Here is a 25,835-nt window from a genome sequence, read left to right as displayed (position 1 = left end):
TTTCGGATTGAAGCGATAAAAGACAAAGTTAACGTTCAAGAAGATAGGATTAGTGAATGTAAAGTAGAATTATTACTTCTAAGGAAATACATGAAACAACAAATCTATCTCTCTAGCCTTCTTAAACCCGATGGTTCATGGCTGCAGCAACACAGGACTTCCATCTGTTCCTATCCTGAGCAAGATATATATATACTCTTTTCCATCCCTACCGATTTTCTTTAGGTCCACCTGAACGTGTTTCATCTATCTTTGTCTTGGCCTTCCTACAGGTCTCTTAGTATCAGGTTTCAGAACAACAATCTTGTAAACTCTTCTTCACTCTCCCAATCATGCCACATGACATGACAGCTAAGTCTTTTTGATTTAATCATTCTAATAATATCTGGACATGAATACAAATTATGTAGTTATAAATTATGTAACCTTGTCCACTCACCTGACTCCTTATCCATTTTAGGTCCAAATATTTTCCAAAGGATCTTATTTTCAAATACTCTAAATTTATGTTACTCTTTCAATGTAAGGGATCAAGTTTCGCATCCATATAATACTACAGGTAAAATTAATATTTTGTATATTTTAACTTTTAGTTTATTACATATTATACGAGAAGACAAAAGTTTATGAAGAGCAAAGTAACACGCATTTAATAAATTAAGCCTGCTTTTTTATTTCCTCTTTAATATCATTTTCATTTTTAGTATTACTCCTAAGTACTTGAAATTGAAAATTGGTTCAAACGAGTTGTTATTAATAATTACATTTTGATTATTCCATAACATTTGGTTTCGGCCTGTAACCACATATTTAGTTTTATCATTGTTTACTTCCAAGCTTATCTCTTTAGCTGCTTTGAAAAATATTTAATGGTAGTATTCTTAATTGTATTTATATCATCCCCTAATAAATCTACATCATCTGCATACACTAACAACTGAGTGACACCGTTTAATTTTAGTAATTCGTTCGTTTCTTTTCATTTCCTAACAGCATATTCTAAGGCAAAATTAAAAAGCAATGGAGATAATGAATCTTCTTGTTTTAACACATCATGAATTGTAAATTTGTCAGACACATTAATACCCAAACGATTTTTTTTCATTTGTCCATACTTTTATCATATTAACAAGCTTCTTAGGTATTCCAAACTCGACATATATATTATATAATTTATCTCTCTTCACCGAATCATATGTTTTTTTTAAAATCAGTGAATAACTGATGGACACACTCATTATATTCCCACTTTTTCTCCAGAGTCTGTCTGATTAGAAAAAAATGATCTGTAGTTCATCTGTTACGTTTAAATCCACGTTGATAATCACCTTTAATTTCATTAGCATAGGATTGGTCTTGTTAAAATAATGTTAGATAATATTTTATATGTTGTTGAGAGTAGAGAAATTCCACAGTAATTATTGCAGTTCATTTTATCACATTTTTTAAACACAGGAAAAATTATGGATTATCACCACTGTTGAGGGATTTCTTCTTTTTTTTCCATATTGAACAAATTAATTGATGAATTTGACATATTAACCCTCGAGTACTCGCGTGGCATCCCGTAACACGGATATTCGCGCGGGTGACAGTTGTCACCCATAAGGTATTTTATTTATTTCGAAAAGACTAATTATAGTATGGTGGACTTTTTTTGTTTTGTTATATTTACAATCTATTCTAGCGACTCTTAAAAGTGGTTTTTTGTATTATTTTTGTATCAAACAGGTGTTGTAAGGAAAAAATTACCAAATCGTTCTTTAACAAAATTTTGCATGGAAAAAATATCTTAAAATTTAGGCTACCATAACTTTTTTTAATGCAGGGTAACATTGTAAAATTCCTTGCTCATCTGAAAGACAGCTTTATTGGGAATCCATAAACATATATATTAACATATTTTTGGCTAATATTACAAGGCAAAAGTAATCGCTAAAGCGTACCCTGCATTTTACATATAGAAAGAGTATAGTCACAACAGTGTTTGTTACTCGTAATATTTTTTTACGCATATTTTAGGTTGAAAATTTCAATGTAATAACTAGGCCTATAATGTCCTTATTTTGTTTCATATTTTGGATATCAAGATTGAAATGAATGTTTAACTACAGAAATACATTTGTACATAAGAATACTAAGAAGTCAGCAATATTTTACAGTTGCAATCTTTGCATTACCTTAGTCCCATTCCAAGCATCGAGTACAAACAATTGATGAATGATCATTACAGATATGACGGTCACATTTTTCACAATGTTTTCTGGTCGTTCTGTCTCTCGCCCTCCCACACAGATAGCAGTGACCTCTACTGTTACCTTGTTGTCTGCGCTCAGGCTGAAGAGTTTCTTCGATTACAAGAAGGGCCTTTCCTCTTCTCTTCAGATGTACAGGGATGAAAGAAAGCTGGATTAGACTCTCAATAAGAGGTTTTATGAGTTCCAAAGCCAAACTTTTCAGGAATTCTCGTCTTCCAGGTGGTTTAGCTGCATCATTGATGAACTTGTAAATGATTGAGGCCTTGACCACAAGTTTTGCCCCATAAGTTCTAGGATTTCTCTGATAGGCGCAAGCCGATCAATTTCTTTTCGCTGCTGACGATCTCTGATGTCATCAAAACGAAGACATCGCATGAGAAAATGAAATATATTCTCACTCATGGCAAGATAACAGACTTCCACACCAGTCCCGCAGAGTTGTCCCGCACCTGCTTAGTTTTTTTACTGTTACTCCCCAAACAGCCAGTTAGTAGCAAAATGCCTATGAAAGCACGAATTTCAATAAACACACGTGTGTTTGGCGTCCCTGTCTCGGCTAAAATGCTCCTTTATATGGTCAATATAAATGTTGGTTGATGTAGCTATAGTTCCAATAACGGTAAAAAGTACAAAGCAATCAAGTGCACTGCGTGCTTCCCTACCCTGTTCAGTTGGTCCTGAGAGCCGCAGAAAAATGTTGTCAGCTCTGGTTCGTACATTTCTGGGCTGAGGGGATAGTTCTTCCACTTCATTACATTTTTAAACTGGTCTCTTACCATGCATAAATTTGCAAATGGGATATCCTCTTCATCACTGGATTCTTCTTCCGCATTTGGCTCCAGGTCATTTTCGACATTTTTCACTTGGTCCTTTTGTGGCTCACCTTCTTCGGTGTCAAAGAGATCGTCCTGGACATCTAAATGGTCATCTCCACCATCGTCACTATCATTTTCCACAACATCGTCCTCATCGGAACTCTCACCAAGCAATACATCCAAAATAAGAGAGTTATTACAGAGTCGTGGACGCTTTGGTGCATTCATAACGCCGTTAATCGCGTGGGGGACAAGTGTCACCCAACTGACATTCAAGGGCAATAACACGGGCCACTCCTCACTACAACATACAAACGCACACTAGTCAGGTAGCTGGAAATTTAGACGGAAGGTACTGAAGCCCCTACCACTCTCCTCCTCCACACTACTTGGCGGTAACGAAAACAAAGGGGCTGGGTGACAATGGTCACCCGCGCGAGTACTGGAGGGTTAACGAATTTCCACCATATTTCATTAACTCAGGTGGTATGAACTCAATGCCAGGTGCTTTGTCATTATTTAGCTTTTAGTAGCATATTTAACTTCAGTCAAGTTAGGTTCTGGATCTAAAGGTTCTGCTGTGTGTACTTCATTTGTTTTTTTATTTATCTCTTACATGAACATTTAAGAGGTAATAAAATTAGTTATTCCATGTATTTAAAATATCGCTTGGATCGGTAAAAAAATCACCGTTTATCAAGTTTTCTTTAGGTTGCCACCCCTTCCTATATTCATTTACAAGTATTGCAGGTGCACCGATTCACAAACCGAAAATGGGGCTCAGTGGGGCTCGCAGTATTGCTAGATTGTAGCTTTATTCGATGCATATTTTAGATTGTAGCCAAGTCATAGACTTTTACGATGTATATTTAACAGTCTTGCCAGCTTATTATAGCCCTTTATGCTGTTTCGAAAATGGAGCTCGGTGAGTCTCGCAGTGTTACCGGCTCGTGTTACTCTTTCACACGCTAATCTAAACTAACATCTTAATCTAATACTATCTAATCTAACCTAAATGGATAACACCTTACTGTGATGTGTCTAACTTCTCAAATATATATCATTTGGCAAAAATACCCATTCACAACATTGGTAACTTATTGTCGTGGTATTTCAACTCGCGCGTATAAAAAAAACCATGCCTATGAACGTGCTCGGGTTCAGGAAGCAGGATATCATAGCATTTTTGAGGCGTTCGACGACGATACAGTACAATTTTCATTGCATCTCGGTTTTCTCCATCTCATACTTTGTAGGTATGACATGATCTTACGTGATATAATTTAACGTATTCACTTTTTTACAACCTTTTACAGGGTTGGTTAACCTGCAAGTGTTGCTTTATGGTTACGTCCTTTTTTTCTTACCATCTTGCGTAATATAACTTTCCTATTTACATTGTTTTACGATCGTTCACGAGGTATGTAACATATATTCACTCCAATTGTATTCTGTCACGAGAATATTTCTTTACGACCTATTACGGACTAAACTAACCTACGTTTGCATGTCGTTTCTAATTCGCAAAATGAAAACTTTGACCAAAAGAGATACACCCACTTCCGGTCGTCATTTTGAAAGGGAGAACATCGAGACGATGCTAACGCAAAAAAAACTTGAGTTCTCTACGATCATCCTTTCGAAAGTTACGAGCGATAAAAGAAATCGGCAATTGACCCCGGTCCCCCTTGAAGTTAGGACCACCAAACTTGGTGTATGTGTTCTAGCGTCTCAAAATTGACAAGGGATACCTAACAGTTTGCAACGGGAATTTTTTTCGATTTATTTTTGCGCTATCCCTCACCGTTTTCGAGATATTTTCTATTTTATTTTTTAACGCTGGACTTGGATAAATTTCAGAGGTGGTTCCATTACGACCTACGCCAGTTTGAATTTCCAGCTAGAGAGGACACCGATACAATGCTAACGCAAAAAAATCCCATTTCTCTGCGATCGTGTTTCGAAAGTTACAAAAATAAAATTTTCGGCAGTTGTCCCACCTTTGAAATCAAAACCATCAAATTTTGCGTGCGTACTGTACGTCGTCGAAATCGACAGGGGGCTATTTGGGGGCGATGAGGATTTTTCGAGATATTTTCGCGATATCTCTCGCCGTTTCCGAAATACGGCCGCGATTTTTATGATTTTTGTAATAAAAAAAAAAAATCAGAAGGTTCGAATTTTGATAGACGAAGACAGAGCCATCTATGAGCAAAACATTGAAACTCTTGAATGAGGAATTTTCTGTCAGTTTTTTCAGTACTTCATTTTTTTTCTTAGGGAAAGGGATAGGTGACTTCCAACGATGAAGGCTTTCTAGCAACATGAACTTCAATTATGCCGGCGTATTTCACTAAAAATATGTATTTAACTATTGTCATTTAAGAACCGCTATCTCCTTGTGGTAAATTTGGTAATGATCAATTTGAAAATTGAGTCTAAAATAACAATGGAGGTGGAAATGAAAAGTTGGGAAAAATGACAATAAGTACAGGTTTCTCCAATTTAGTTAGAGTGGTTGGTTAAAATTTCTAAGGCATATTTTGCATTTTTAAAAAAAAAAATGAACTCGTAAGAAAATGAATTGTCTCCACCTTACTTGTTGTGCCCGAGGAATTATATATACATAACACAACTGAAAATTCTATCGTATTTGACACCATAGTCCTTTAACTTGTTTTAAATCTACATTCGAAATATTATTTCAAGTTTAAGGAGCCTTTGAAGGTGTTCCACGTGTTTTTCCATGTTTCTTCAACCATATTGAATTTTGACTTGATCGGATTTTACTTGTTGTCCCCGAGAAATTCTATATAAATAAAGAAAACTGAAAATTCTATCGTAATTGTTATCATAGTATATTTTGAAGGTGTTTCATAAGTTTTTCCTTGTGAATTCAACCACATTGAATTTTGACTTGATCGGACGTTACGTGTTGTCCCCAAGAAATTTGATATAAATAATATACTGGCAAATTTCACCTTCCTTGTTACCGTTGTGCAATAACTTGCTTTCAATCGTCTTTCGAAGGTGTTTAAGTGTTATATAGTGAATTGATGTGCTGTCTCGACCTGATCGAATATCAGCTTCCTCTGGTGTTTTGTGCCGTCTCTAACAAGATATTTTATAAATACCATACTTGCAAATTTCACCGTTCTTGTAACCATTGTTCAATCCTAACATTAATAATCATACTGATACAATTATTTCAAGTTTAAAGAGTCTTTTCGAAGGTGTTTAGACGTTATTATAAGGAATTCATTTTCTCCCGATCAGACCGAATATCAGCTCCCACTGGTGTTTTGTATGCTCCCCAATAATTCTATACAAATAACATACATGCAAATTCTATCGCATTTGCCATCATAGTCCTTTGACTTGTTTTCGAGAAATTATTTCAAGTTTATGGTGTTTCTAAGTGCTTTTGACCAGATTGAATTTTTTACATCATCGGATTTTATTTGTTGTCCAACAAAAAGTCTATATAAATAACACACCTGAAAATTCTATCGTTTTATACTTGACTTTGATTGTCTGAAATCGTACTAAAAAATGGAATCGACCAGTTTCACTCGTACAAATGATAAAGCGGAATGTGTTACTTTTGGTAAGCTAATCTCAAGAAACAATTTATCAGTACCTAGGCAAGATGTAGTGAAAAAGGTTCAAGAATAAATCCTTTGTTACAATCTTAACCCTGTCCTTAATGCGGAAAGATAATTAGCATTCCTAATCTAAATAAGCATCTGAAAATTTGCAAACAAGTAGCAAAAAGGAACATTGATAATGCAGGAACTGAAGCTTCTACTTCAGAACAAATTACGTTATCAAATGAACATAAACCAATTAGGTTTGCATTTAACGGTCGGCTCGAAGATTTCGCTTCTTTTTGTCGGAACCAGTCTGTGTTATTCCTAGTTTCCTGAGTGAAATAAAAACATCTATAATAAATATTCTGAAATATAAACTGGAGAACAATTCCATTAAAGTATATGTTGAACTATTTTCTGAATACGAGAAAGTTGATGGCAGAACAATAATTTTTATCACAGAACGAAAAACCAAGTTCTTCCTTTGGCAGACATCGATAATTTGGACGAATTCTATTCTATTTTTTTAACGAACTGGTTAACGAACACGACGATTTCGAGGCTAAGAGTTCAGGTTGGGCATTTTGTGGTAGTCCACACATATTAATCGTTTATGTAAACCAATTCACACCTCTTTCGACTTCCAGCTACGTGACTCTTCCACCGAACATTCAACATAAGAGGGATCTGCTGAATATAAAAATTAATGATGCAAAGTACTTTCTTTTGTGCGTTTTTGCGCCTCTTTACGCTGTTAATCAATCAAATAATGAAGAGCGATTTGGTCATTACACGCAATATGTAGATGAGACTGAATATGCCATGTCCGGCATCGAATACCCGGTGGCAATATCAGATGTAACAAAATTCGAAACTCGTGTACTAGACGGAGGAGGCATTCCTTAACCATTAATATGTATTCTTGCACATAAGATAAACATGTCGTACATCCAGTCAGAATAAGGAATATTAATGACGACAATGTTTCTGCAATGAATATCCTGCTGTATCTTTCCAATGAGCATTGTCGTCACTACTGCCTCATTCGTTCACTTTCCCGGTTGGTTAGAAGCCAAATAACCAAATATCGCGGGGAAATCAATATTTGTCAAAGGTGTTTAACCACTTTCGACGATCGAATACAACTCAACTACCGAAAATACACCAGACCTCAAATTGCTGTAGAAAAATATGCCGACCATAAAGTATATTTTAGAGCCAACAGCCAGCTTGCATGTTGATGTCGAAAGAGGTCGAAGAATTCAAGATGCATAGGACTTTGTTGGAATACCCGGCAATTATCATAGCGGATTTTGAGGCTTTTCTAAAACCTTTGTTAACATGCGAGCGGGATCCCGAACATTCTTCCACCACATCTTATCAGTTACACGAAGTATCGAGTTTCGGATATGTGGTTGTGTGGAGCGATTCACCAGAAAAATAACAAACAAATGAGCCTTACGGATACTAACGACCCAATGTTGCCGGACACTTCTTGGAAAAGATGGTCGAAGAGGTTGGGAAAATTGGCAGCTTCTTATAGACATCAAAACCGATTAATGCTTTATCCGACATCGAATTACAACTTCACAATGCCGCTGTTGTCTATCCGGTCTGCAATTCAGGTTTTACGGTTGGTAACAGAAACGTATTCCACTACGATCATTACACCGGAAGCTACCTAGAGGCATTATTTAATATCTGAAATCTAAAAATTCAAAAACCTAAATTCGTCCCCATATTCTTTCACAACGGTAGCGGATATAATTTTAACCACCTGGTTAAGCATCTTGCCTATGATACGAAATGTATACGTGTTTTGGCCGAGAATGAGGAACGATATATCAGGCTTAGCAAACAAGTGTTGATTCCAGGAACAAAATAAACCATAGAGATAAGGTTTCTAGATTCGTACAGATTTACCTCTGCCAGTTTGGACACTCTCGCGAGTGTACTCACCGATGATGAATTCAAAATATCTGCAGCTAGTTTTCTCAACGTAGATACAGAACTTATTAGACGTAAAAGAGCCTATACCTACGAGTATGTGAACGACCATTCAAGTATGAGTGAGGATGAATCACTTCCGCTACGGTCAAAGTTTTACAGTCGACTCAAAGGTTCAGATATTACGGAAGAAGAATAGGAGCACGCGAAATTAAAGTTGAATGAATTGAAATGCAATACTCTCGGAGATTATCACAACGCATACTTGAAATTAAACGTAACAATACTCACCGATGTTTTTCAAGCATTCAGGAAAACGTCAGCGAATATTTACAAGTTGGATCCTGCACATTTATACAGTTTTACAGTTTTGGTGTGGTCGGCCATGTTGTTCGAAACAGAAATCAAACTCGAATTGATATCGGATGTAGACATGCTTCTCTTCATAGAAAGGGGGATATGGAGTGGAATGGTTCAATGTTCGCAGAGACACGTAAAGGCAAACAACATTTATATGTCTGAGAATCAATACGATCCAAATCAAGCATCCAATAACATATTTTTTTATTGATGTGAATAATTTGTATGGTTATTGAATGATACAGAAACTTCTCTATGGTGGTTTTAAATGTTCTTATCCAACTTCAATAGATTTACAAAATTCGACGATAGGGAATGTGATTTCTTCGCAGAGGTATACTTTGAATTTCCCGACCATCTGCACATGTTTTCGGATTTAATTCCGACTCCCAAAATCAAATATCCACGCGACTTGGTTCAACATAAGCTTTGTTGATTTTTGATCCTAAAGAGAGATATATCAAACACTATAAAAATTTGAGATTTTTAATGGGAAAGGGTGTTGTTAGTGCAAATCCGAAGGGTCCTCAAGTTTAAACATTCTCCATGCTTGGTCCATATATCGACGTTAACACCAAGCATCGCACCGCCGCCACTTCAGATTTAGACAAGGATTCCTTCAAGCTAATGAATAACGCGGTATATGGAAAAACAATGGAGAATGTTAGAAAGCATATAGACATAAAATAGATTTCAGATAAAATTAAATGTAGAATATGCGTTGACTGATCTTAGAATCAAATCACGAAACATTTACAACGAGAATTTAGCACTTTTTAATCTCGAAATAAAAGTAATGAAATTTAGAAAACCGATTTACGTTGGAGCTATGGTTTTAGACATGTCAAACCTGCACATGTTCGAATTTTAATGTGCTGTTATAAAACCATTCTACGATGATAATATCACACTTTTGTACCCAGACAGTCTTATATATTCCATAAAAAACACCGAACTTATACAAAGATCTGAAACACCCTGACATGTTTGAATCTTTTGATACTTCTTCCTACCCCAAACCGAACAGATTTGGAATTACTTCCAACAACAAGAAGGTTCTCGGGAAATTGAAAGATGATTGCAATGGTGATATTATTGTTGAGATTGCTGGCTTGCGTTCAAAAATGTATGCGATAAGAACAGAGATTAGCGTCACGAAGAAAGCTAAAGGAGTGTGCAAAAATACATATGCGAACAAACTTACCTTCCAGGATTACGTCATTGTCTTAACGCATTGTCGCCATTACGTAGAGCCGAGAAAAGTATAAAAAGGGTTGATCATATCATCACCAGAAACAAAGTGCTTAAAGTAGCCTTGGATCCTCGTGATGGTAAAATATGCCTCCTCGAGTGTGGGATTCACACTTTGCCTAGGGGACACTATTGTTTAAAAGATGGACAGACTTGCACTGAATGCACGTAAAAAATAGCAAACATTCTTCTTCGCACAACCACACACTTCACATTATTTATATGTAAAATAACCAGCATGCCTATGAACATATTTGGTTTCAGAAGGCAAAATACAATGGAAACTATACCTCCGAGCTTGGATATCTTGTCTCCAGTATTATCTAAACTCAACGGTTTATTGATTATTAACCTGAACATCATTTGGACGAAATACAATGACGAAGTTGGTAAAACGTTTACGTCTTCAACATCAACTTAAATGTTTACAAGATTCCGATCGGTGGGAAAATTCAGATAATCGTGAATCCGGAGAATGTGTGTAAAATCAAGGTTTCCTCCGGCAAGAAAGTAGTATAATTGATGCTATAACCAGGACACTTATAGCGTAGAAAAGAAGAGCTTATATGATTAAACAGCCCGATTTGCCCACACTTAAAATTATGCCAAGATGCCCTTATTCCCTATTTCTTCAAGTGTGATATGCTCTCAATCCCAAGAATCTTGAATCCTAGTGTAGAAAAGAAGAACCCTCAATAGACAGATTTGCCTACACTTAAAACAATGTCAAGGGGGGCATATACCCCAATCGGCCATGTGTGTACATATTTAAATCTAAAGAATTTTGAGCCCTAGTGTAGAAATGAAGAACTCCCCTCAGACAGATTTGCCCATGTGTGTAAAAGCTACATCTCTCAGTTTGTTCTCCATAAACTTGTCAAAAATATGCCCCCCTTCATATTGTTTTGACTACACTTAAAACTAGGTCAAAAATGCTTATAAGAGCTTTTGCTTACACAATAATGTAATGTAATATGTGCTTAAATACTTGTTACCTGGAATAAGCTCAATATTTTAATTGGACACCAGCCTCGACTCATATATCTAGTACTAAGACAATGTAATATGCAAAAATCTTCTAGAATTGCTCTGTGACTCTCTCATTTCTTACATCATAAATATATGATTTTTCCCCTATACGAATAACACTACATATAGTGTCATCAGGAAGTGTATCGTGGAATTCACACATAATTTTAATGTTTGTCCTGTCATTAACCACAACTTGTTTTCTTTTTGAAGTGTTGATAACAAACATGGGTCTCTGTGCTTTGAATTCATCTGGTGTGTAATACATGTCAGTATTGCCAGTAGTGACCCTTTTGTATGCTGTAAATGCTTCATATAATTTAAGAAAATCATCCTTGGACATGTCTAAATTATAATTTTCTCTAGGGAATACCTCATTTCTGCCATTTTTAAGATATATGTTCTTGATGTTGCAGTTATCAAATCTACTTGAATTTTTTTCCTGATTATTGTTTCTTCCAGTCTGAAACAGTACCACCTCAAAATCCGGCATGTCATATTGTATACTGGAGAATGAATTTGTAGCATCAAACTCATAATAAGTACCAGTCGCAGGTTTCTGTACACATTGATATGTATAAAATTGTAATGGAATCTGTGGATTTTTTATTATATCTGCTTTGTATTTAAGAGCATAACTGGATTCATATTCAACAACTGGGATTCTTAGCTCCATAGTCTGAATAATGCACTTCCCTTCATCAGGTAGGGTATTAGGCAGAGCTTCCCCTGTAGGGTTTAATGTACTGTACCTCATCAAAGCATTATTATCATTGGCAGCTCTTCTAAATGTAATTCTTAAACCACCCTTTCACATAATATCTTTGTAATCTGAGAAGAATCCTGGAAACAGGCGCATGGGGAACAGCACTGTGTGGCTTTTAGATAATATTTTATCACCAGCCTCAAATCCACCTATTTTGTAGTAAGAAGCCTCTGTTTTGGATAATTTTAATGTGGCCAAAGCTGTGGAGGTAATGCCGGGATAATCTACTATGTTTATAACAACACCATGTTTTCTGATCTCAATTTCAGAGAACAGATGTGGCACAAAATTGTCCACCAATCTTATATTTGAATTTGCCGGATAATCTGTACCATCGAGCTTTACAACATCAAATTTGATGTATAGATCTGCTCTGTGGGGGTGTATAAAGCCATCCCCTACATCAAGATCAACCTCAATCTCTGTGTTGGGTTGATTTAAATTTGCAAATGTCCTCCTGTTTGGAGGGAATGATTGTAGCTCATAACTCTCAATATTTTCCATTTTTTTGTATGTATTTTTATTTAAATATTAATCTCTATGATTGCAGTTGTTGTGGCTCCAGCAAAATCAACTAATTCTTCTTTTTCATTAGTGACCATCAATTCAATGTTATCTATTCTATTATGGCACACAGGAAAATATAATGTTGGGGATGGAGTGAAGATGATGGGCTCCCTAAATTCAGAATTGGGTTTGAATGTTGCAATGATGCCAGTTTGTTTGTGAGTGCCTATGCCATTTGATTTGGTGATCATACCCTCGGCCACATTACAGTGAATATTCAGAGTCTCTATGGCTAAGAATTTAGGTATATTAACAGCAGTGTGTTTGATGGCTGGTTCAAGTTTTGTGTTGTTCTCAAAGCCTAACAGCTCTCCTATAGTACCCAGATCCACTGTTTCTGTAGCAGATACAATCTCTACTCTGTGAGTGAAAGAATTTTGAGTTAATACTATACCTCTGGGTAACTGAACCTTTAAAGTAGATAGATTATATTGTTCTGGAGTGATGACAATTTTTTGATCCCCTACTGCAATTGTGTTGTTGTGGTAAGTAATATTAGGGATCAAGTACATGCCATAAAATGCTCTGACGTCTATTGTTTTGGGATACACTAAATCATCATGTAATCTGAGTTTCAATATTGAATTTTGGCTGGTGAGATGGAATACCCCCATGATGTTTTAAATACCACAGGGCTTTTTGAAAATTTTCAATTGATGGTTTATTTATTTGAGACAGATATCTAAGAACAGATAAACACAAATGTCCACAATTAACAATTTTGAACACCGGCGTTAATGTAATAAAGATTAGCTGATTTTAGATATTTTATTACATTTTCAGGTGGAACACCTAGAAATGAATCAAACACAAACGCCTCATTGTTTAAATATTTTAGATAACAAATCCAGTGAGTGCCCTGATTTTTGTACTTATCCAAATTAACAATGCCACACTCTTTGTTGAGTGGTTGTTCTGGCAAAGAATCAGACATGTACACACCTCTAAAATTTTTGATGCCCAGTGGCTTGATTAAAGCTTCAATATCTTGGTTTGTAAGCGGCTCTTGTTTTTTTAAAATTTATTCATGGCTCTCTTAACACCTTTGCCTTGTTTCTCCATGGCCAGGTTATGGCGCTGCAATTCATCTAATTCTGCCCTATTCTTCTTGGCATCTATTACTGTTTTTGCTATGGCAGCTGATCCCCTTGCCAAGCTCCCAACAGCCCCAAGTGCTGCTAAGATGGCCGGGATGGTAAATATGAAACCCCCTGTATGCAATTTTTTTCTAGATTGTTGTAATTTTTTTAATTGGGGGGTACTAAGCAACAACTTCATACCATGGCCCTTGGCAAGACAAGAGCTTTTTTTCTTGCGCTGCATTTTGGTTAAAAGGCTATCAATAGTTTTAAGAGATTTAAGACCTGCATAAGGTATTTGATACATAACACCCTTGGCCTTCATTCTAGGTTTATTATATACATATTCACAAACCCCACCCCAGTTTTTGTTTGGTGTTCATAGCTATGGTGGTCCCCAATGCTGCTATTCTCTCACTTAAAGAAGCATCTTTGCTTACAAATCTACCAAATGCAGCCTCTTCTAATTTCTTGTCTGCAACATGTCTCTTGTCAAGATCAGAATGTGTGTTGTATGCTATGTCATGGTCTCTACAAGCAGCATCTAGGGGATTAACACCAGGATCACCTCTGTTTAATCTATGGTCCAATTTTGTACCGGAACCACAATACTGATAGCCTGGAATATGTAATTCAAATGGCAACTTGTTTATAATGTCATTAACCAACCCCCGACCGTCAGAAATATTCCAAAATTTAGGTGGTAGAGTATTAATAATTTTTATAAGATATCCAATCCCCTTAGTGTCATTCACTATAAAATTAGACAATTTTGTGCTTATCATGTCCATAATTCCAACCTTTTCATTGTAAAAATTGTGGTTGCCAGCATTTTCCTCCCCAGCTATCACCAGCAACCTATCTACAAGTTTCCTGACATCATCAACCCAGACAAATTCTTTAGGCAGGATGTTGTATTGTTTGATTCCACTGCCAGTCTTGATCTGTGACCATATGGGCTTGATTAAATTGTTGTATCTTGCTCCACTGCTAGACTTGACTCTTTTTTGTGTGGGATCATTGTTCTGGTATAGAGCATCAGATTTTATTAATATTTCTTTGTAATGCTCGTAATCTTGATCTGTATAGCTGCCAGGCCTTTTCCTAGTCATCAGTTCCCACAATCCAGGTGTGTCGGAATATTTAACAAAAGCACCTCTTTCTCCAAGATGAGATTCTGAATATACAATTATATCATCTCCCATGAATGTTACTCTGAAATTGCCAATTCTATGTATGATGCTACCATCACGCTCTGTGTCAGCATATAAGCCAAAGACCTCATCTTTGTTGTCTTTAGGTGTGCTTAAATATTTTTGAGCAAGAAGACCCAATTCAATAGGATCCTGAGTAGCTTCAATTCTTCGAGGAGCAACAGGACTAGGTGTATGAATACTAGAAAGTGGGGTGATTGGATAATCTAATATGTTCCTAGCAGCTACAGGTACAAGCTCTGTGATCAAATTTTGATTTTGCTCTGTAACAGTTTTGATATTTTTACCTAATTCACTAATAGCATCAATAATAGGCTGTTCTGTTTGTTTGTGTTGTTCATAAATTCCTCGGTTCTCTGATTTCCATCCCTTAAATCTTTTTACAAGATAATCTCTTAATTTAAGATCATCAATGATTGGCCTTTTCATGGTTATTTATATATGTTTCAATGTCAAGAAAATTGTTAATTTTATTTCTGTATTTGCCACTATTGGGTTTTCTTGTCATATCAATTGTGACAAACCCATAACTGCCCTGGTTTCAGCACCTACTGCAAAACTTGGAAAAATCATTGTAGCTCAAGTCCCCACCTACATATTCATCATGTATGTGTTTGAGGTTGCCATGATCTTGATGAAACACACATATAAAATTGCTGTTGTCTCGGATCAGCTGCTTCGGAATTTCAGAAAATGTCTGTGCCAGGTAGAAACAATCAATGTTTTTGTGTCGGCCCTGTGTAAAGAAATTTCTAACCTTGTTTTGATTATCCAGTATAATGTCATCAAACACAACAACAGAGTTATCGAGACATCCTTGGAGTGGCTTAACATCTGGTTCAAAAGTGGCTATATCCAATCCATCATATAGCTTCATCAGCTGCTGATATTTTAATTGTTCCAAGCTCTTAGAGAAGACATACAAGTGCCTATTTTTCCAGTCTAACCAGTTGGGTGCCAATAAAAAATTATCAATCATTAGTGTAGTTTTACCCCAAGCCGATGGCCCAACAATAAGACATCTAATATTATCAGGCAGCAACTTGCCATTTCTCTTAATCTGCTGTTCAGGTTCTGGCAGCCTTTTTATAACATCCCAGGTGCTCATATTATCACTTTGTCTGCATCGATCCAGCTGTGTTCTGGAAGTCGTAGCCATTTGACAAGTAACTTGTTGCCTTTTCTGCGGATGATTTTTTCTATGAGATATGTGTCAGGCTGTTTAGTTTTGTTGAGTTCTTCTTCATAGAACCGACCATTGAGAATTTCTCCTCGGTGGTCTTTTATTATATATGTGTTAAGAGTCCCAGGTTTAACTTGAACCACTGTAAATAATTCAGTGCTCCAGTTTCTTGTAAAGCCTCTTTTGAATAAGTGCTTATATTTGCTGATTCTTACTTGTATTTGGCTTTTCTTGTTGTTGGCTGGTATCTAGGATAATGAACAGTCCTGGTCAATTTTTGCTCATCAGATGAAGTTACTTCAGAGGGTTTCATTTTGATTGTGGAATGGACCGAGTTGTTATGTTTATGTAGAAGTTCTGGAATAATATTAAGCCATTTATAATTACCTTGAAGTGTAAATTGTTTATACATAAGATTTTTTAGGGTTTTGTTGAATCTCTCTACAATTGAGGCCTTGAGATCACTGTAACTCGAATAATGTTGTATTGACTGGTTTTTAATAAATTGTTGGAACACAGAATTATAAAATTCTTTGCCATTATCTGTTTGCAAATAGCGCGGTGATCTTCCTCTCTGATTGATGATTGTCCTGAAGGCTTCTGTAACACATTTTCCAGTCTTGGATTTGAGTGGCACAGCCCAGGCAAATTTTGAAAATGTATCTATGACAGTGAGTAGATACTTGTAGCCCTTGTTGATTTTGTCTAAATTTTTCTGCTGTCCACTTGCCATCTCAATCAAGTCGCACTGCCATAAATCATCTATGCCTTTTGTGACTACTGGCAGTCTCTTATAATTATGTCTGGCTTGTCTGTGTAATTCATCAACAATAATTTGTCTAGACATAATATGAAAACAAGAATATTGCAACTATGGGGTGTTCAGCAGCTGATACTACAGGATTTTCTAAATATAATTTGTCTCCTATTTGTATATGAAATTCCAGAGAGCCATCATCTTCAGCATAAGATGTTTCTAATGTATAGGGATCTGTAAAATCCTCTAACTCTACACTGGTGATTTTTGGTTTGTTGTCAGCATTTGTTATTGATAAGGTGGGGTAGTGGTGTGCCTGTGGTTGAAGCCAATATTTGATCTTGATTGGTCTCAGTGTGCCCCCAACAAAAGCTGGTAATAAAATTGTGCAGGGGACAGCATATATATTTTGCCACCTGGTTTAAATGGTGAATCATATTCTTTGTTGGGGATGCTGTACAATTCAAGAATTACTGTATGTTTAGGATTCTCGATTATGCCGGTAATTTATTTTTCTGCTGTAAGCAATCTACTTGTTACAGATTCAAGGTGCTCATTGATAGTCCTAACAACATCATCATGGCCTGGCTTGATTTTTATGTCCACAACAACCACTTGTTTTGTTGTTGTTGTCTTGTATTGTTGCACAATCTCTTGTAGCTGGGTGGCAAAAACAGACAGAGCATTTGCTTGATTGGATTCCATGGTCCCTAGCTGTTGCTTGATATTAGCTACAATTTGCTGTAAATTTTCAACAACTGCCAATTTTGAATTTTGAGCAGTAAGATCATGGACCAGTCTTCTGATATCCTCAAACAGGGCATGCAAAATATGCGATTCACAGCTCTCTTAATATTTTTAAGTTCCTGTGATGTAGGCAGATTTGATACAGTATTTTGCAAAGATTCAAGTGCCAGTTTCACATTATTTAATTCAGAAGCATCAGCCACATTTTGCATAGCATTTTGGAGCAGGGCTATATCAGCCTGAGTGGGTGTTGATTGTTGTAAAATTTCAAGTTTTGTTTGGATATCATCGATCAAGTGATGAAAATGAGATAGCTCAGATTCAGTGTTGAGGTTTTCAAGCTTTGTGATCTGTTGCTGGACACTGGCAAGGGGGTCTACAATACCAGGCAAGCGGGATTCTAGAGATTCTTGTACATTTGTCAAATCACTTTGCACTGCTGCTATTGTACCCTCAAGATGGGTTATGGTACTTTGAATTTTTCCAAAATCTTCATATGTTTCAAGTTGCAGCTTGATGTTGGCAACACTCCGAGTTATTGCACTCAAAGCATCAGAGGATGGCAAGTTGTTCATAAAATTTTCAAGTGTCTCAATTTTTTCTTTAACCTCGGCTATGGCATAGTTTAGAGGGCCCAGATTAGGAATCTTCAGTGATTGAATCTGTTCCTTTAGAGTGGAAATCACTAGATCAAAATCTTCTTGTGATTTTATGCTTTTGACAATTGTTTGGAGCTGTGTCTGGACATTATTTATCTGCTCTTCCAATTGTTGTTTCAATTGCTCAGAGTTGGTGGCCTGGGTCTTAAATTTGGCTTGAAGATCTGCTACAGCCACTTCTAAACTTTGAAAATTATCTAATGTGGCCAAGTCAGTATATTTTTGAAGCAGCAATTTGAGTTCAGAATCAATTTTAAGAAGAGGGTCCGTGCATTGTGTTTGTAAATTTGTAATTTCTAGTTGAAGACTGGCATTGAGTGTGGTTTGTAAAGCTTGTAAATCACTTCTTAATTTCTTGACTCTGACATCAAGCATCAGAATCTCATCACTGTGATCTTCATGCCTTGTATGGCCAAATATATCATTAAGCATTTTTGTTTTAGTGGTTATTTATTATTGAATATCTAACTCTTAATTCTATAAAAAAGGTATAAGCTTGTCATAGGATCCAGGGACCTCAATATATAAGCAGTCACCAGCAGAAACAGTATATACAGTGCCAGAAATCATGTTTGAGTGCTTAATTCTATAAATATTTCTCCCTACTGAATTGTACTCCCTACTGGTTGTAATAAATTGTAATTGACCACCTACAGGTAATTGGTAATGATTTAAATTATTGTTAAATATGTACAATGTTTTACCTGTTTCATCATCAACATCTGTAAGTATGCTGTTCAGATGAATAATTAACAAAGCACTTAGTTTAGATATTATATCAGAAGAGGGTTGTGGTGTTGGCAGGTCCATAATAGCCTGTTTTTTGAACCCAAATAAGTTCATAGGCATGTTTATTTATTTCAAATCATGCTCTGTAATTGGGCTTTGATTACCACTTTTCAAATCACAATGACCCCATGGTAGAGTATGTATGCCACATGATAAAATGCATCTCTTATCATCTTGTGGGTCCAGAGCCACTTTTCTTACAATATTTGTAGTCAACAAGTGATCCACACTCTGAATTCTGCATTCTGATGTTCTGATTGTGCTACATGATTTGAGGCAATTTTTGTAATCTTCAAATTCAAGCTCTTTGTCTACAGTCACTCTGCCAATGCCCTTGGCCTTTTTGGCAATAACGCCACTACATGTTTCAAAATTGTACATCTTGGCCCTTAACCCAGCAAATGCAACAATAACATCACCAAGTGTCTCATCTTTTAACTTGCCTGGCACCTTTTTGTTGTGGGGTTTAATTTTTGAATGTTCAGTGGTATCAAAATATTTAAACAATTCAGGCTGTGTTATATCTTGATAAACATCTTCTGTTTGAATATCAAGAACAAAACTATCTGTGTCCATGTACATCAGTTTTACACGATCCTTATAAAAAGGCTTCAACACATCATAAAACAATTTTAGCATGTGTAATTTGGCCAATTCCAATATCACAGCCCCTACATAAATAGGCTTTTCAAACGTAATCACTGTTTTTTTCATGTTGAAAAGTGCCATATTCTCATCATAAATTCTTCTGTAATTGAAGTTGGGCTTTGCAATCAATTTTCTGCTCCGGATGGGGTCAGTAATTATTTTAACATCAATATGTTTTCTGACATTTTCTATTGTTTTGCCATACACAGATTTGACCATCAATTTAAACAAGGTCTTATCAAATTGGCTCATTGCAGATGTTCGAAGCTCTGTGTTTGTATCAATATATGGCTTCAACCATCTTGAGTGCCTGAACCTCAAAACTTTTCCAACTTTGGTCACTTGAACACCATGATTCATCAGGAACTGGAGGTTTTTGTAATATATGACATAATCCTGTTTCGCCTCTAGAGTCATCATCAATTTCTTCTGTTTAGAGCCAGGTGAACACTTAACCTCAGGAATTGGGGGCAGATCAGAAAATGTGTTGTGTAAATCATCAGGAATTGTCAGATCAACCTCTAAGAACAGGCCATAGTTACTGTCATCAAAATCCTGAAGATCAATCTATATTAAAATCTTCAACCCACTCAAGCCCTGCATATAGAAGTTTTTTCATCATAGCATAACCATAGAGGCTGTTGGCATCTACATACAGTATATAATTTGATGGCAGTGCTGGATCATAATCAGGAATATATTTGTTATTTTCTCTGGCATATCTCTGAGAACATTGCACCATGCCTCCTCTTATACATTGTTCCATAAACAGATACATATCTTGATCCTGGATCATATCCAATTGCATTTTAGTGTTTAAAAACATTGCAGACCATGCTAGGCCCGGAGCACTGTAAAAATACATTGGATCCAGCTTATAATTTTGCATGGAAGATTTTCTAAATGCCTGAAGTATATCAGCTAAGAGGGTCACATCAAGTTTTAAATATGCCTTGTGATAATCACCAAATGTCTGGCATTTTAAATTGTTCCACATCAATTGGGCATGGTGATAATCATCATCAGTAATTCCAGATGCTCTGATTTTGCTGTAAAACTCTTGTTGTGGTGGCAGAGAACACTCATCAAATTTAGAAAAATCTGTAACATAATCATTTGGATATACACCCTTCCGCTTAATTAATTTCAGGTCCTGATTTGGAAACAAAGCACATGTGATTTTGAATTGATCATCAGATAATTGATTGGCCAGTGTAGCCAGGCTAGCCGATAAAATTCTGTATGAATCAAGAAATTTTAAGTGAATAGGAACACCATTAACTTTAATTATTTTGCTAATAGCAATATATTTTTCATTATTTTCAGCTAAAATATTTAAATTCTGCTTGTCAAACCCCTCGTACCTGATCAAATGATGAAAATCATAATTGGATGCACCATGGCAAAATATATGGACAAATTTTGGTCTCTGGATCTTAATATTACAGCTATTACACAGGGCCATTACGAATTTACCATCTGTATGAGAATGGTGTTTCACCTTGATATTTGTATCTGAAAATTCAGAATCACATACCGGGCATTTTTCTGCATTGTTAAAATCTTCAATCTGTTTCTCTGTTAAAGGCAACATGGGTTTTGATTTTAATAAGATATTACATGCTATGTCATGGCACTCATTTTCTATTGTTTGTGCAAATTCTTTGATGGCATCTGCTCCCATGTATAAATAATCTTTACTAACAACACCATCCTGTACAATCACATAATAAAAACTAGAAGGTTCATGTAGCAGGTATGATGTAATTTAAGGTTCATCAGGATCTGGGCTACAGAATGCAAGGGGTTTGAGGTTTGATTCAAAATCACAGACTATATATGCTGGGTGTTCCAACAAGGCTTCAAATTTTTTGAATTTGGCTTTTTCATTTGGGTTAGGCATAAGCATATGAACAGGTTTATTGTTGCCACAGTATTTCAGATGCTCAATTAACTTGTTTTTAGCAATTTCTGTATTCACTTCCCGAACCCCATTCACCATTTTTTGACCATCAAATAAAGTCAAACATCTTCTGCACAACTTGAATATTCTATGAGTTTTGTCTAGTTGTGTTCTAATTAAAGCTTCAAGATTATGTATCAGAGTGTAATGGTGTGTATAATCCCCTTCAATTAAGAGCAGATCAATCAGAACAGCAGAATCATCATCAAATGTACTGACTCTGAGAGGTGCTATCAAGCAATTGCCACGGCCAGTAGAACAAATAAATACATTAATAGATAATTGTTGACCATTAATATCCCTGGCTTTTTTCAAATTTATCAATATTCTGAACAGACATTGGATATTCTAAACCCTCCATTGCTTCATCAAAATCATTTTCATGTTGTTTATAATAACTTATTCGCTCAGGATGCCTTGAAACTGGATACAAAGCAGCTGAAATACACCACAAAAAGCATTTCTCATCATCATTTTTTATATTAACCACGGCTTGTTTGTTTTTAATATTGGCAGGTAATGGCAAATATGTAGATCCTTGTAATTGGCTGAATTCAGAAATATTAACATAGAGCTTGTGTGGAGATCCGCATAGGCTCCATCCAGACTCTTTTCCAGCAAATTCAGAGTGTTTAATATTCAATTGAACTATCAAACTGCTTATTATTTTGTCTGAATTTGCATTTAAATATATCGGTACAGTTTCTGTTATGCGGGGCTGTGTAAATTTTGTGCCATTTGGCTTCTTATATTGTGTAAACAATTTGAGGGACAGCTTATAAGAGCCATTTTGTGCATTTAGAATTGCCTGCACATTAGGATTTATACTGTTCAAAAAATTCTTAATGTCACATCTTGGCTCGGATACAAGACGGTGATCCCTTAATTGGCCATTAAAACTGCTATGGAAGGGTTCATATCGTGGCTGCTTTGCTGCTCTAGCATTAACAGGTGCTTCATGCTTCCTTTTCAGACCAGATGTAGATGGTTGAGGGGGCAATGTTGATGACTGTGCAGAGCAAGTACCTTTATGTTTATATGTGAAGTATTCCATGCTATATTTTCTATGGCATTTAGGGCATATTTTTGTGGGAGTTCTGCATTTGTCTGGATTACAATTCCTTTGATGCCTAGCCCAATTGGGGCTGGTTATATTCTTATTGCATTGATTACAATATTTTTGATTTGGCATTTTTGTTGTTTATTATATAAAATTTCTTGGGGTTCAAATCAAAATTCTATGCTTAATAAAAAATATCAGTTGGGTTCAGCAATGTGCTTTGTATACTTAGTGTTTGTGTGTGTGTGTGTGTATGTGTGTTAACATTTTTGGCTTTGGTATTTACATAAAATTTCTTGGGGTTCAAATCAAAACTCTATACTTAATAAACCTATGACAGGTTGTACAGGATAGCCTACATGCACAGAGATAGAATAAGTATTGATCCACTGAAGCACTGACTTTTCACAATTGCATGTCTGCACAGGCATGTCGTGATGTGCATGGAAAGGCATTGACCTAATACCATGTGTCATGTATTGATCTTGTATAACAAACTAGGGCAAATATAAACCCTTTGTTCAATATATTAGAAAATTATATATATTGAATCAAACAAACCTATAATTCAAATTATACAAATGTGCTATATTTTGGTGTTTTTTTTAAAAAAAATAAGAGGAGCACTGCAACAACACATCTGTACTCCTCAGCCACTCTCACAATACTAACTGATATGTAATACAAAAAGCTCTTGCATCATAATTTGTTGCACAACATAATGCAAAAGCTCTTGCATCATAATTTGTTGCACAATGCAAAAACTCTTGCATCATAATTTGTTGCATAATACAAAAGCTCTTGCATCATAATTTGTTGCATAACATGATGCAAGAGCTTAGTTTTAGGTGTGGGCAAAAAAAAATATCAAGAGGGGCATATTTTTAACAAGCTTATGGACAACAATCTGACGGAAGTGCCTTTTGTAAGTGTGGACAAATCAATCTAAGGGGGCTCATCATTTCACACGAACTTCCCGAGGGCATTTTTACAAAAATCTTGGATTAGACGGAGTACCACACTTGAGCAAAAAGCTCATATGGGCATGTTGAGCAAGTTTTAAGTGTAGCCAAATCTGCCTGAGGGGGGTTCATCGTTTCTCGTCCTGGTTGTATCATCAATTACACTACTCAAGAATATTACCGAATCAAACACGATAGGATGGACACCGCAACCACGTACGATATTTCTGCAGGAGGTTGCCTATACATTGAGCTTCTGGGCGAATACGACAAACTCATTCCTCTCTTCATAGAATTGAGTTCTAGTGGAACGATTCAATAGAAATTTGAAAACGCACATGTGGAAACGGTTCACGCTTCAGGGAAATGAAAAATAGTTGCTACCCGATAACATTCGTTGTCTTATTGTTTGTGCTTCCGATTGTGGAAAAGCCACGTTACTGGTGGACAATTTTCTCCTTGCACCGAATTGGTTACATTGGAAGAACAGACACCTGCACGTGTTTTCCAAAAGTTTGGAAAAACCGAAATACCATCAACTCATTAATTTGTACAAAGGACAGGGCATAACTTTTAAATCCGAAATAAAACCACTTGACCGTTGTCACAAAAATCCTGTCGGTATCTTCGTCGATGTAATTTTAGAAAATCAAAATGAACTTAGCAACTTTTTCACTCAAGGTTCCCACAGGAGAATGGATTCCTTTTACATAGCTGAAAATTTTTCCAAAATTCCAAAAGAGTTACTACTCGACAATGCTAATTGTATAAGTTTTTTTTCGTCAAGACTACACTAATCTTAAGCATGTCTACAATGACTACTTAGAAGAAGATTTAAACTACAATTACAATTTTCGAAATTCTGCTCTTCTTGGTGGAAAAGTGATTCGGATTCGCTACGATCGACTTGACTCGAAAACGCAGGGACGGAAGGTACGGAAACCAAATCAACGACTTTCTAATTTTTACAACGTCATACGAAGTTTTTTAAAAAAACATAAACACATTGACAAAATAAAAAATTGAAAGAAGTTTAAATTGCGCGATTACATTGCAAAACGATTCAAAGGTTGGAAATCCGATAACGTGGATTCTACGAAGAGAACAAACTGAAAGGTCAATCCATCAACGATGCCATCGGTCTCTTAATGAGATTGAAAATGTTACAGAACAGATAAAGGATCTCATCACGGAACTCGTACCTCTTGCCGCTCTAAAGTATGAAGATTATCCTCCAGTGCCTCTCTCTACCAATCACACTATGCTCGATCTCAGACAACCGCGAAAACGTCAAGTCACAAGAGGCACTTCATCCTCTTCGGATAAGATCGAGTTTGGTCCGTTGGCAAGAGATTACGCGAGTAATGGGAAATTCGACAAGGATGAGGTATTCCGAATATATCCGAGCATCAAAACCAACAAAGGTGTGATTTGGAAAATTGGAAAATCCGCAGGTGACGACATGAAAGTTATTTTAGGTAAAATAAATAATTGGGCCAGGTATCCAGGGACTTTGGAAAATCATCACCAAAAAATATCACAAAGATAAAACGGAAGAAGATTATCAAATTTACACGGACATTTTAATATTGTCGGATGATCTTTACCAAAACAACCACGCCACTCAGAATCGTGTCAAATCCAGCAGTGGAGAAAAATACAGGAATCTCATGAAACATATTTGACAAGATATAATCAGTGGAAGTTGCGTCAAACGCTAAAACACGTTACCGAAGGAATTCGTATGTGTGGACGATGCTAGGAAACTCGTGGATCGTTTACTTATCATAGCAGGCGAAGAAAGTGCAGGTAATCATAAACTTTACAACGAGAAAATGAGAATCTTGGACACGATCAGCACCGAACTCTCCAACTACATCGTGAACGTCAGTAAAGGAATACCTGATCAAAATAACCAACAATCTTCTACCGAAATTTTGGAACGTGGCCGAAGGCAAGGGTATCGTGAAAGATGTCATAAACAAATTACCGTTCGAAAAGCATATCCCTGGTTATCAGTACATTGGACCGAATACCTAACTCAAGCAAAGTTTGGAAAAAGGAGACTGGGTGTGAAACCGTTTGATGCCGCATGCAAAGATCGCGAGATCGCTTACAACACTCAATCAAATCTATATGCACGTCACGAATGAGATAAAAAATTAGAATTTGCAGCAGTCTGGAGATTTAT

The sequence above is a fragment of the Lepisma saccharinum genome, chromosome 9 (genome assembly GCF_977018435.1).
Source record: "Lepisma saccharinum chromosome 9, izLepSacc3.1, whole genome shotgun sequence".
In the NCBI taxonomy this organism is placed as follows: domain Eukaryota; kingdom Metazoa; phylum Arthropoda; class Insecta; order Zygentoma; family Lepismatidae; genus Lepisma; species Lepisma saccharinum.
The sequence above is the reverse complement of the archived record's forward strand: the minus strand, read 5'-3'. Positions refer to the sequence as shown.